The sequence below is a fragment of the Capricornis sumatraensis genome, chromosome 7 (genome assembly GCF_032405125.1).
Source record: "Capricornis sumatraensis isolate serow.1 chromosome 7, serow.2, whole genome shotgun sequence".
NCBI classification, from domain to species: domain Eukaryota; kingdom Metazoa; phylum Chordata; class Mammalia; order Artiodactyla; family Bovidae; genus Capricornis; species Capricornis sumatraensis.
In genome coordinates this window covers 55910971-55923113 of record NC_091075.1, presented here as the reverse complement: position 1 = coordinate 55923113, position 12143 = coordinate 55910971, and positions in this window count along the sequence as shown.

Genomic DNA, 12143 nt, shown 5'->3' with positions numbered 1-12143 from the left:
AATGTGGACCAGATTCAAGTTTTTATTGAATTTGTTATAACATTGCTTCTGTTTTATGTTTGTTTTTTTTTTTTTTTGCTACGAAGTATGTGGATCTTAGCACCATGACCAGGGATTGAACTTGCACCCCCTACGTTGGAAGGTGAAGTCTCAACCATCGAACTGCCAGGGAAGCCCCATTGCTGTTGTTTAAGTCACTAAGCACTGAGATGTTTTGCTTTTCATTAATGGGAACCCAGAATTATTAAAACGAGAAAAATAAAGTTGCCAACTTTCAAACAGATATGCAGATTAAAGGCATAGAAATAAATTCAAGAGAAGTTTTGACTCCAACAAGTACATTAAATTTCTGTCTTATCTTTGAGAATCAGCTCATTTTCCACAATTTTTATAAACAACCCACCAGCTACCTGACTGATATGTAAAAAGTGTGAGACAAGTGAAATGCTCTCTACGAAGTTTTAAATATCAAACTCCTCTGTAAGTCAATAACAAAATTCTGTCTTGACTAGAATTTTCAAAAGTAATGCTGACAATATTAAGCTCTCTCTGAGCCCTGTACTCCTATGAAACAGGAATAGTCACCAAATTTGCCCCTCCCCAGTAGTTGTTGTTCAGTAGCTCAGTCATGTCTGACTCCTTGCCACCACATGGACTGCAGCACGCCAGGCTTCCCTGTCCATCACCAATTCCTGGAGTTTACCAAACTCATGTCCGTTGAGTTGGTGATGGCATCCAACCATCTCATTCTCTATCATCCCCTTCTCCTCCTGCCTTCAATCTTTCCCAGCATTATGGTCTTTTCCAAAGAGTTGGCTCTTCACATCAGGTGGCCAAAATATTGAAGCTTCAGCATCAGTACTTCCAATGAACATTCAGGGTTGATTTCCTTTAGGATTGGCTGGTTTGATCTCCTTGCAGTCCAAGGGACTCTCAAGAGTGTTCTCCATCATTACAGTTTGACATCATCAGTTCTTTGGTATTCAGTCTTCTTCATGGTCCAACTCTCACATACATACATGACTACTGAAAAAACCATAGGTTTGACATATAGTGTTTCCCTACAAAACATTTTACTGCAAAGAATTACCTTCCTCATATCACTTAGAGAAGACATTCGTAAACAGACCCTTTGTTTACCTGTAACAGGAACGGATATAGACCCTCCAAATAGTCATTCTATGTCCCACAAATAATTAATCAAACTTTGACTCCCCCAACTGAGGTGGACAAAATTCTTGCAGTGGAACTCAGACAACACATATTGAAAAACAGCCTTTTGAATATCTTCTGATAGCAAGTAAAGCTATTCTCTGATGAACTATCAAACTACAGCACTCTCACTCCTCCCCATCCAGTTCTTTCTAAATTTGTTTACTCCTCACTTGCCTGGTGCCTCAGACAGTAAGCAGTCTGCCTGCAAGGCAGGAGACACGGGTTTGATCCCTGGGATGGGAGGATCCCCAGGAGGAGGAAATGGCAACCCACTTCAGGATCAGTAAAGTTCAGTTCAGTCGCTCATTTGACTCTTTGCAACCCCATGAATCACAGCACACCAGGCCTCCCTGTTCATCACCAACTCCCAGAGTTTACCCAAACTCATATCTGTCGAGTCGGTGATGCCATCCAGCTATCTCATCCACTGTTGTCCCCTTCTCCTGCCCTCAATCCCTCCCAGCATCAGAGACTTTTCCAATGAGTCAACTCTTCTCATGAGGTGGCCAAAGTATTGGAGTTTCAGCTTCAGCATCAGTCTTTCCAATGAACACCCAGGACTGATCTCCTTTAGGATGGACTGGTTGGATCGCCTTGCAGTCGAAGGGACTCTCAAGAGTCTTCTCCAACACCACAGTTCAAAAGCATCAATTCTTCAGCGCTCAACTTTCTTCACAGTCCAATTCTCACATCCATACATGACCACTGGAAAAATGATAGCCTTGACTAGATGGACCTTTGTTGGCAAAGTAATGTCTCTTCTTTTGAATATGCTATCTAGGTTGGTGATTACTTTTTTTTTTCCAAGGAGTAAGCCTCTTTTCGTTTCATGGCTGCAGTCACCATCTGCAGTGATTCTGGAGCCCAAACTTCAGGATACTTGCCTGGAAAATATCATGGACGCAGGGGCCTGGCAGTCCATGGGATCGTAAAGAGACAAACACGACTGAGCAACTTCACTTTCTTTCTTTCTTTCCTCATAATATAAAAACATTTTTCCACCTTGCCTTTGATATTCTTGCAGATCTTCAGGTAAGCTGCAGCTTTCTCTTCATTGCAATGGTTCCTCTCCCTATTATTATAATATTTTTGAATAAAGTCTCTCTTTTATCTACATCTGGATTTGTTTTTACCTGAGAACCAATAGTGATAATTTGAGAATTCCCCAGGTGGAGCTAGTGGTAAAGAAGCCACCTGCCAACGCAGGAGATTAAGAACGGCGGGTTGAATCGCTGGGTCCGCAAGATTTGGAGGAGGGCATGGCAGATCACTTCAGTATTCACGCCTGGAGAATCCCATGTACAGAAGAGCGTGTGGACTAATATCCAGACATGACTGAAGTGACCTAGCTTGCAGCATGCAATCCTACAAGATTAATAATATAACAATAATATGGGAATAATCAAGAAACATAAAAAATATCAATTCTATCAATATCATATTGTATCTGATTGTGATATCTACGTCTGAAGTAGATGATGAGCTTCTTGTGAGCAGAAAAGTTGATGTTTTTATCCCTTTAACCTAATTTTGTGATCAATAATTTGAAATTGAACCATTCTTAGGAAATTGAGAAATGAAAAATAGGTAGAAAAGATATATGTGGCAATTCTTTACATTTTCTCTACACCACTGATCTGAAAAGAATTTGTTCATGGTTAAATCTGCTTCATGCATTCAGTAATTTGTCCTGAAAAAAAAATTTAAAAACCCAAAACATGAAAACAAGATTACATGGTGAGCCTTACTGTGAGGAGCCGGATATCCTAATCAGAAAAAGAAAGTTAATGTCTGGAATAATTTCTATGGTATTTGAAATCTGCCAAAACACAATGAACTCCTCTGAAACAACACCTAATAAAAGACCAATATCCCCTGACAGATGGGTTGGGGATATTTCAGGTTACTATACAACAGGAGGCAGCTCAACATAGGAGAAGTTGTGCTACCCACTAGACACAAGCTTTGGGCCCAGGTCCTGGAGCCGCTACTTGTAAATTTTTGAGATCATCAGACAAGTAATTTTCTGAATCATTTCATGTAACAATTAATTTACTTGATCAGAAGTTTACATATTCATTTCAAATGAATTCAGACACACAGAATTCAATGTGTGTAGTGGCATGAACAATTTAATGTTTATATACCAGCTTTCTGAGAAAGAAAAGAAAAAATTAAAATCTCCACAAATCCCTGATTTTTAATGTTTACTAATGTGCGTGATGTAAATACTTCTATCACTGCCAATTTTAAATAATCAAATAAAGATTGATTGAACACGGCACATCACTCAATATATATTAATATATGCATTTATATATGTGTGTATGTGTACTTCTACATACCTATGTATTTACATCTACTCACATATGTAGTCAGGGTATATATTCTATGTATTATGTATTTTGCACCTATGTTCAATATGTGTGTGTTTTATATATACTACAGAGCATAAAAGAAGAAAGGTCTTTCTAAAGTTGGAAATACAGTGACAGATTTTGAGTAAAGGTTAAGCATGACATTAATATGAAAACCTCAAGGAACTAACAACCTTTAAGAAAACTTAGAAAACATACAATAATAAAAAGTTAATAATTGCCATACTTCTGTAATATTTATCAACATTAACATTGAAAATACTTACTGCAATATTCTAATATTTGTATTTCTAAATACATCAAAGCAGTACAGAACACGATCTCTAAATACATAGAAGCATTACAAACACAGTTTGATCTTCTGCTCAAATGTCTCAAAGATTTTGTATTCTGTATAAATTCACTGTTGAACTTCCTATAATTTTGGTCTGGATTATTGTAATGAATTTAACATATAATGACAACATAATGAGACAGTGATAAAAATGGCTCTTTTGCATTTACCTTCCAGAAAAAAAAAAAGTACATGCAGAATTTACAAAAGCCAGCAACAGGTTTTGACCAATAAAGATTTACTGCATGCAATTAAGTCAGCACTGCCATTACTATACCCAAGTGCTTTGAAAAATTGAGTGAACCTTTCTTCTTTCTTTTTTAAGAGGAAGAAATTGATAAATCTTTGGGAGGGACATTGTAATCTTGATTTCCAAAGAATGGCTATAATTCCATTGTACAAAACCTGAGTAGATATTGATAGAATTAAAATGACTCATTGAAAAGTTACACGTACCATGAAAAAAATCATGTAAACATTTTCTTCTACTCTCCCTATTCAAATAAATTAGGAAAATCTGATTGCATCTTTTTTTCCTCTTTCAAATCTAACTACACTTCCAAAAGACCAAAAGCTGAAATCAATCTCCACTTCAATTAGGAAAAAAATGATCTGAAATAAAATAATTTCAATCACAGAGGCACAAGGAGAAAGTCATGTAAACAGGGAAGGTTCTTCAAAGACTACCTTTTGGAAGAAATTACCATTGAACATACTCAGAGAATGGCAAAGAAAATGTGTTTTTGCAAGATTATTTTTTGGCATATTTATTTTAAAGTAGTCAAATGGGGCAAGTTATGTGAGAAGTCTACTAAAGTGTATCTCTTGCTGTTTCATTTTATTTAATTTTCTTCTTTAAGGTTTTTATGTATTGATAAAAGATTATTTTAAAAGTGCATCATGAAAAGGAGAAAATTTTGAACAAAAGAAGAATAAAGGACACTTGAATGCCTCTGCAAAGGTCATGGAGTTTTTTTTAATTTATTTTAACCTGATATTGTGAGAATGTCTCAATATAAAACTGATTGCATGGAAAGAAGACATGACATATCCTATAGGTAATAATACCTGAAAAATAATTTTGGATTACTAGGACTTGAGCCTTTTTAAGAAATGGCACTCTACCTCATCTCTGGCCCTCTAGTTCTTTAATATTGTTGGGTTTGTACCAAGGAAGCTATCTTTTCCTTTTCGTTCAAGTGGCAGCAATGAGTTCTGAGATATTAATGTCTGGTAGTAGAGTCCAGGGTGAACCAAATCAGAATAACCGAGACTGGCCATCATTTCTTGAGGCCTCCTTGAAACTGCCTAGACCAACTACTTCAGATTTCAGTGGGATTGGACTTGGGAATCTCTCATTTTAACAAACACTTCAGTGATTTTATGTAATAAATGTTTGAAAACCTCTAGCCCAGGGGAACATTGAAGTTACCTGTCCTGTACTCATTACAAATTTGTGGAAATGCCTCATTAACCTTCTTCCAAAAACCAGCTTTAATGCTAGCAGAACCATTTAATTAATACAAAATATGACATAGATGGATGAAAATGTTTTCACCCCATCTTAACTTGGACATAATGTTTAATTTTCTTTCCCACTGAAATGCTTAATGAAGATTAGTCATTTGCTGGAATGTAGGATAAGAAAATTAGTGAATGTCATGTGTCAGAATTCCTAGGTTTTAATATTCACTTGAGCATTAATTAGGTTTTTTACCTTGGAAAATTCACTTAAATTTCCTCTTATTTAAAGATTATTTTTTATTATTAAATTATATGAATATGTCATCCTCTTGAAAAAGAAAAATTGAAATATTATATAAGGAGCTAAATTTCCCTTTGACAATCTCTCTTAATTTCAGAATTAGCACTTATTATTTTGGTTTATATCTATCCTGGTAAATATTTTGTTGTTGTTCACTCACTAAGTCATATCTGACTCTTTTTGATCCCATGGACTATAGCAAGCCAGGCTCCTCTGTCACCGACTGTCTCCCAGAATTTGCTCACATTCATGTCCATTGAGTCAGTGATGCTTTCTAACCATATCATCCTCTGCTGCCTCCTTATCCTTTGGCCTTCAATCTTTCCAGGCATAAGGGTCCTGTCCAATGAGTCAGCCCTTCACATCAGGTGGTCAAAGTACTGGAGCTTCAGCTTCAGCGCATCTTTCCAATGAATATTCAGAGTTGATTTCCTTTAGAATTGACTGGTTTGATCTCCTTGCTATCCAAGGGACACTCAAGAGTATTCCCCCATCACCACAATTTGAAAGCATCAGTTCTTAAGCCATCAGCTTTCTTTACAGCCCAACTCTCACATCCATACATGACTACTGGAAAAATCATAGCTTTGAGTATACGGATCTTTGTTGGCAAAGTGATGTCTCTGCTTTTTAAAACACTGTGCAGATTTTTCATAGCTTTTCTTCCAAAAAGCAAGAGTCTTTTAATTTCATGTGACTGTAGTCACAATCTGCACTAATTTTGGAGCCCAAGAAAATAAAATTTGTCAGTGCTTCCATTGTTTTGCCATGGAAGTGATGGGATGGGATACCATGATCTTAGATTTGTGAACATTGAATTTTAAGGCAGACTTTTTACTCTCCTGTTTCACCCTTATCATCCTGTGCTTCATCCAGCCTGACATTTCGTGTGATATAAGTCCATCAGACCACAGACTCAGACATGACTGAAGTGACTTAGCACACAACAGTACTCAGCATATATAGGCTTCCCAGGTGCCACTAGTGGTAAAGAACTTGTCTGCCAATGCAGGACATAAAAGATGTGGGTTCAATCCCTGGATTGGGAAGATCTGCTGGGGGAGGGCATGGCAACCCACTCCAGTATTCTTGCCTGGAGAATCCCATGAACAGTGGAGTCTGGCAGGCTATAATCCATAAGCTTGCACAGAGTTGGAGACACCTGAAGTGAAGCACACACACATGGACTCCACATATGTTGTATAACCCGGGTGACAATATAGAACCCTGTCACATTCCTTTCCCAACTTGGAAGCAGCCCCATGTCTTATTCTAACTGTTGTTTCTTTATCTGCATACAGGTTTCATAGGAGACAGGTGAAAGGTTGTTGTTGAATCACACAAAGACGCCGGGATTCCTGGCCCCCGCAGGAGAAGAATTCAATCTGGGGCCAGAGACGAGGCTTGATGGCTCAGAGCTTTTGTGTAATAAAGTTTTATTAAAGTATAAAGGAGATAGAGAAAGCTTCTGACATAAGCATCAGAAGGGGGCAGAAAGAGTACCTCCCTGATAGTCTTCAGCTGGATGTTATATAGTCACTAGCAGTCTGTTAATGAAAGAAAGGAATGTCTTAAAACTCAGAATGGCACCAGGCCCCTCACCCATAAGATGCATTTTGGGACAATCTTGGCACCAAATGGTTCATCCTGGGCCATAAAATGATTAACTTGAATCTTGAAGAAGGGCAGATCACCACACAAATAGTTTCATTTACATAGATTAGGGGAACAATATCTGAGTATAACATACTGGTTTGTCAAGTAGGTTCTGAGCCAAGAGTCTGAACCGACTTGAAGACAGTTTGGGGTAAATGCATAGTATATTAGCATAGCTTAAGACAAACATTTCCATGAGAAAAAGGCAATGGTTATCTCTAGGTTTGAGAATAGTTAACTTCAGGTGAAACGAGGTGTCATTATGGCAACACAGGTGTTTTTTTGTTTTTGTTTTTGTTTTTTTTTTACTTTATTTTGCTTTACAATACTGTATTGGTTTTGCCATACATTGACATGAATCAGCCACGGGTGTACATGAGTTCCCAATCCTGAACCCCCCTCCCATCTCCGACCCCATATCATCTCTCTGGATCATCCCCGTGCACCAACCCCAAGCATCCTGTATCCTGTATAGAACTTAGACTGGCGATCCATTTCTTACCTGATAGTATACATGTTTCAATGCCATTCTCCCAACTCATCCCACCCTCTCCCTCTCCCACAGAGTCTAAAAGTCCATTCTATACATCTGTGTCTCTTTTGCAGTCTCACATAGAGGGTTATCATTACCATCTTTCTAAATTCCATATATATGTGTTAGTATACTGTATTGGTGTTTTTCTTTCTGGCTTGCTTCACTCTATAATAGGCTCCAGTTTCATCCATCTCATTAGAACTGAATCAAATGTATTCTTTTTAATGGCTGAGTAATACTCCTTTGTGTATATGTACCACAGCTTTCTTATCCATTCATGTGCTGATGATGGACATCTAGGTTGTTCCATGTCCTGGCTATTATAAACAGTGCTGCGATGAACATTGGGGTACACGTGTCTCTTTCAATTCTGGTTTCCTTGGTGTCTATGTCCAGCAGTGGGATTGCTGGGTCATACGGCAGTTCTATTTGCAATTTTTTAAGGAATCTCCACACTGTTCTCCATAGTGGCTGTACTAGTTTTCATTCCCACCAACAGTGTAGGAGGGTTCCCTTTTCTCCACATCCTGCAGCTCAAGTCCAGAAAAATAAATGACTCAATCAAAAAATGAGCCAAATAACTAAATAGACATTTCTCCAAAGAAGAAATATGGATGGCTAACAAACACATGAAAAGATGCTCAACATCACTCATTATCAGAGAAATGCAAATCAAAACCACAATGAGGTACCATTTCACACCAGTCAGAATGGCAGCTATCCAAAAGTCTACAAGCAACACAGTATTTTAAGAGAAACCTCCTTTTAAATGTGTATAGAGAAGGAAAAAATATCACTAGTTTGTTTCTTCCTGCCGCTTAAGAGAGATAAAAAGGTCTGACACTTGCAGGCTATTTTCTCCGTTTGGAGACCCCTGGCCTTCCTGCCTGTTACCCTCTCACAGGTAAGGTGGACTGGCATTCCCATCTCTTTAAGAATTTTCCACTTTGTTGTGATCCACACAGTCAAAGTTTTTAGTATAGTTAATGAAGCAGAAGTAGATGTTTTCCTGGAGTTCTCTTGCTTTCTCTATGATTTAAGGGATGTTGACAATTTGGCCTATGGTTCCTCTGCCTTTTCTAAATCCAGCTTGTACATATGGAAGTTCTTGGTTCACGTACTGTTGAAGCCTGGCCTGAAGGATTTTGAACATAACGTTCTTAACATGTGAAATGGGCTCAGTTGTGCAGTAGTTTGAACATTCTTTGAAATTGCCCTTCTTTGAGATTGGAATGAAAACTGACCGTTTCTAGTCCTGTGGCCATTGCTGAGTTTTCTCAGTTTGCTGACACTTTAAAGTGTAACGCTTTAGTAGCGTTATTTTTTTAAGGATTTTAAATGGCTCAGTTGGAATTCTGTCACCTCCACTAGCTTTGTTCATGTAATACTTTGTTAGCAAAACTTCCTTGACTTCACACTCCAGGTTGTCTGGATATCATGATTATCTGGGTCATTAAGATCTTTTGTGTATAGTTCTTCTGTGTATTCTTGTCACCTCTTCTTAATCTCTTCTGCTTCTGTTAGGTCCTTACAGTTTTTCTGTCCTTTATCATGCCTATCCTTACATGAAATTTCCCCTTAATATCTTAAATTTTCTTAAAGAGAATTGTTTGTTTTCCCATTCTTTGTTTTTCTCTACTGCTTTGGATTTTTCATTTAAGAAGGCCTTATCTCTCCTTGCTATTCTCTGGAACTCTGCATTCTGTTGGGTATAACTTTCTCTTTCTCCTTTGCCTTTCACATCTCTTCTTTCCTCAGCTATTTGTAAAGCCTCCACCGTCAACCTCTTTACCTTCTTGTATTTCTTTTTCATTGGGATGGTATTGGTCACTGCCTCCTCTACAGTGTTACAAATCCCCATCCATATTTCTTCAGGTACTCTTTCTGCCAGATCTAATCCCTTGAATCTTCTCATCCTCTCCACTGTACAATCATAAGGGATTTGCTTTAGGTCAAACCTGAATGGCCTAGTTGTTTTCCCCTGTTTTCTCCAATTTAAGCCTGAGTTTTGCAGTAAGGTGCTCATGATATGAGCCATAGTCACATCCAGGTATTCTTTTGCTGACTATAGAGAGCTTTTCCATCTTTAGCAGCAAAGAACATAATCAATTTGATTTCAGTAATGACCATATGGTGATGTCTATTTTTAAAATCTATTTATGTATTTTAAAAAATTATTTATTTTTTTATTGAAGGATAATTGCTTTACAGAATTTTGTTGTTTTCTGTCAAACCTCAACGTTAATCAGCCATAGGTATACATATCTCCCCTCCCTTTTGAACCTCCCTCCCATCTCCCTCCCCATCCCAGCCCTCTAGGTTGATATAGAGCCCCTGTTTGAGTTTCCTGAGCCACAGAACAAATTCCCATTGGCTATCTATTTTGCATATGGTAATGTAAGTTTCCATGTTACTCTTTCCATACATCTCACCCTCTCTTCCCCTCTCCCCATGTCCATAAGTCTATTCCCTATGTCTGCTTCTCCATTGCTGCCCTGTAAATAAATTCCTCAGTACCATTCTTCTAGATTCCATATATATGTGTTAGAATATGATATTTATCTTTCTATTCTTGACTTACTTCACTCTGTGTAATAGGTTCTAGGTTCATGCAGCTCATTAGAACTGACTCAAACACATTCCTTTCTAAGGCTGAGTAATATTCCATTTTGTATATGTACCACAACTTCTTTATCCATTCATCTGTTGATGGATATCTAAGTTGCTTCCAAGTTCTAGCTATTGTAGATAGTCCTGCAATGAACAATGGGATACATGCATCCTTTCCAATTTTGGTTTCCTCAGAGCATATGCCTAGGAGTGGGACTGCTGGGTCATATGGAGGTTTTATTCCTACTTTCTAAGGAATCTCCATGACATCTTCCATAGTGGCTGTATCAATTTACATTCCCGCCAACTGTGCAATAGCATTCTCTTTTCTCCACACCCTCTCTAACATTTATTATTTATAGACTTTTTAATGATGGCCATTCTGACCAGTGTGAGGTGATATCTCATTGTAGTTTTGATTTGCATTTCTCTAATAATGAGCAATGTTGAACATCTTTTCTTGTGTTTGTTAGCAATCTGTATGTCTTCTTTGGAGAAATGTCTGTTTAGGTCTTTTCCCCATTTTTTGATTGGTTGTTTGTTTTTCTGGCATTAAGTTGTATGAGCTGATTGCAGATATTGGAAATTAATCCTTTGTCAGTTGTTTTATTTGCTATTATTTTCTCTCATGCTGAGGGCTGTCTTTTCACCTTGCTTATAATTTCCTTTGCTTTGCAAAAGCTTTTAAGTTTAATCAGGTCCCACTTGTTTACTTTTGTTTTTATTTCCGTTACTCTAGGAGGAAGGTCATAGAGGATCTTACGTTGATTTATATCATAGGACATTTTGCCTAAGTTTTCCCCTAAGAGATTTTCAGTTTCTGGTCTTACATTTAGATCTTTAACCCATTTTGAGTTTATTTTTGTGTATGGTATTAGGAAGTGTTCTACTTTCATTCTTTTACATGTAGCTCTCCAGTTTTCCCAGCACCATTTATTGAAGAGGCTGTCTTTGCTTCATTGTATTTTCTCGCCCCTTTTGTCAAAAATAAGGTATCCATAATTGCATGGGTTTATTTCTGGGCTTTCTATCTTGTTCCATTTGTCTATATTTCTGTTTTTGTGCCAGCACTGTCTTGATGATTGTAGTTTTGTAGTAGACTCTGAAGTCAGGAAGGTTGATTCCTCCAGCTCCATTCTTCTTTCTCAAGACTGCTTTGGCTATTCAGGGTCTTTTGTGCTTCCATATAAATTGTGAAATATTTTGTTCTAGTTCTGTGAAAAATGTCATTGGTAATTTGATAGGATCACATTGAATCTGTAGATTGCATTTAGTAGTATAGTCACTTTCACAATATTAATGCTTCCTACCCAGGAACATGGACTATCTCTCCGTCTGTTTATGTCATCTTTGATTTCTTTCATCAGTGTCTTATAATTTTCTGCATACAATTCTTTTGTCTCCTTAGGTGAGTTTATTCCTAGATATTTAATTCTTTTTGTTGCAGTGGTGAATGGGATTCATTCCTTAATTTCTCTTTCCCTTTTTTTCATTGTTAATATATAGAAATACAAGTGATTTCTGTGTATTGATTTTGTATCCTGAAACTTTGCTAAATTCACTGATTAGCTCTAGTAATTTTCTGATACTATCTATGTACAGTGTGATGTCATCTGCAAACAGTGAGAGGTTTGCTTCTTCTTTTCTAAT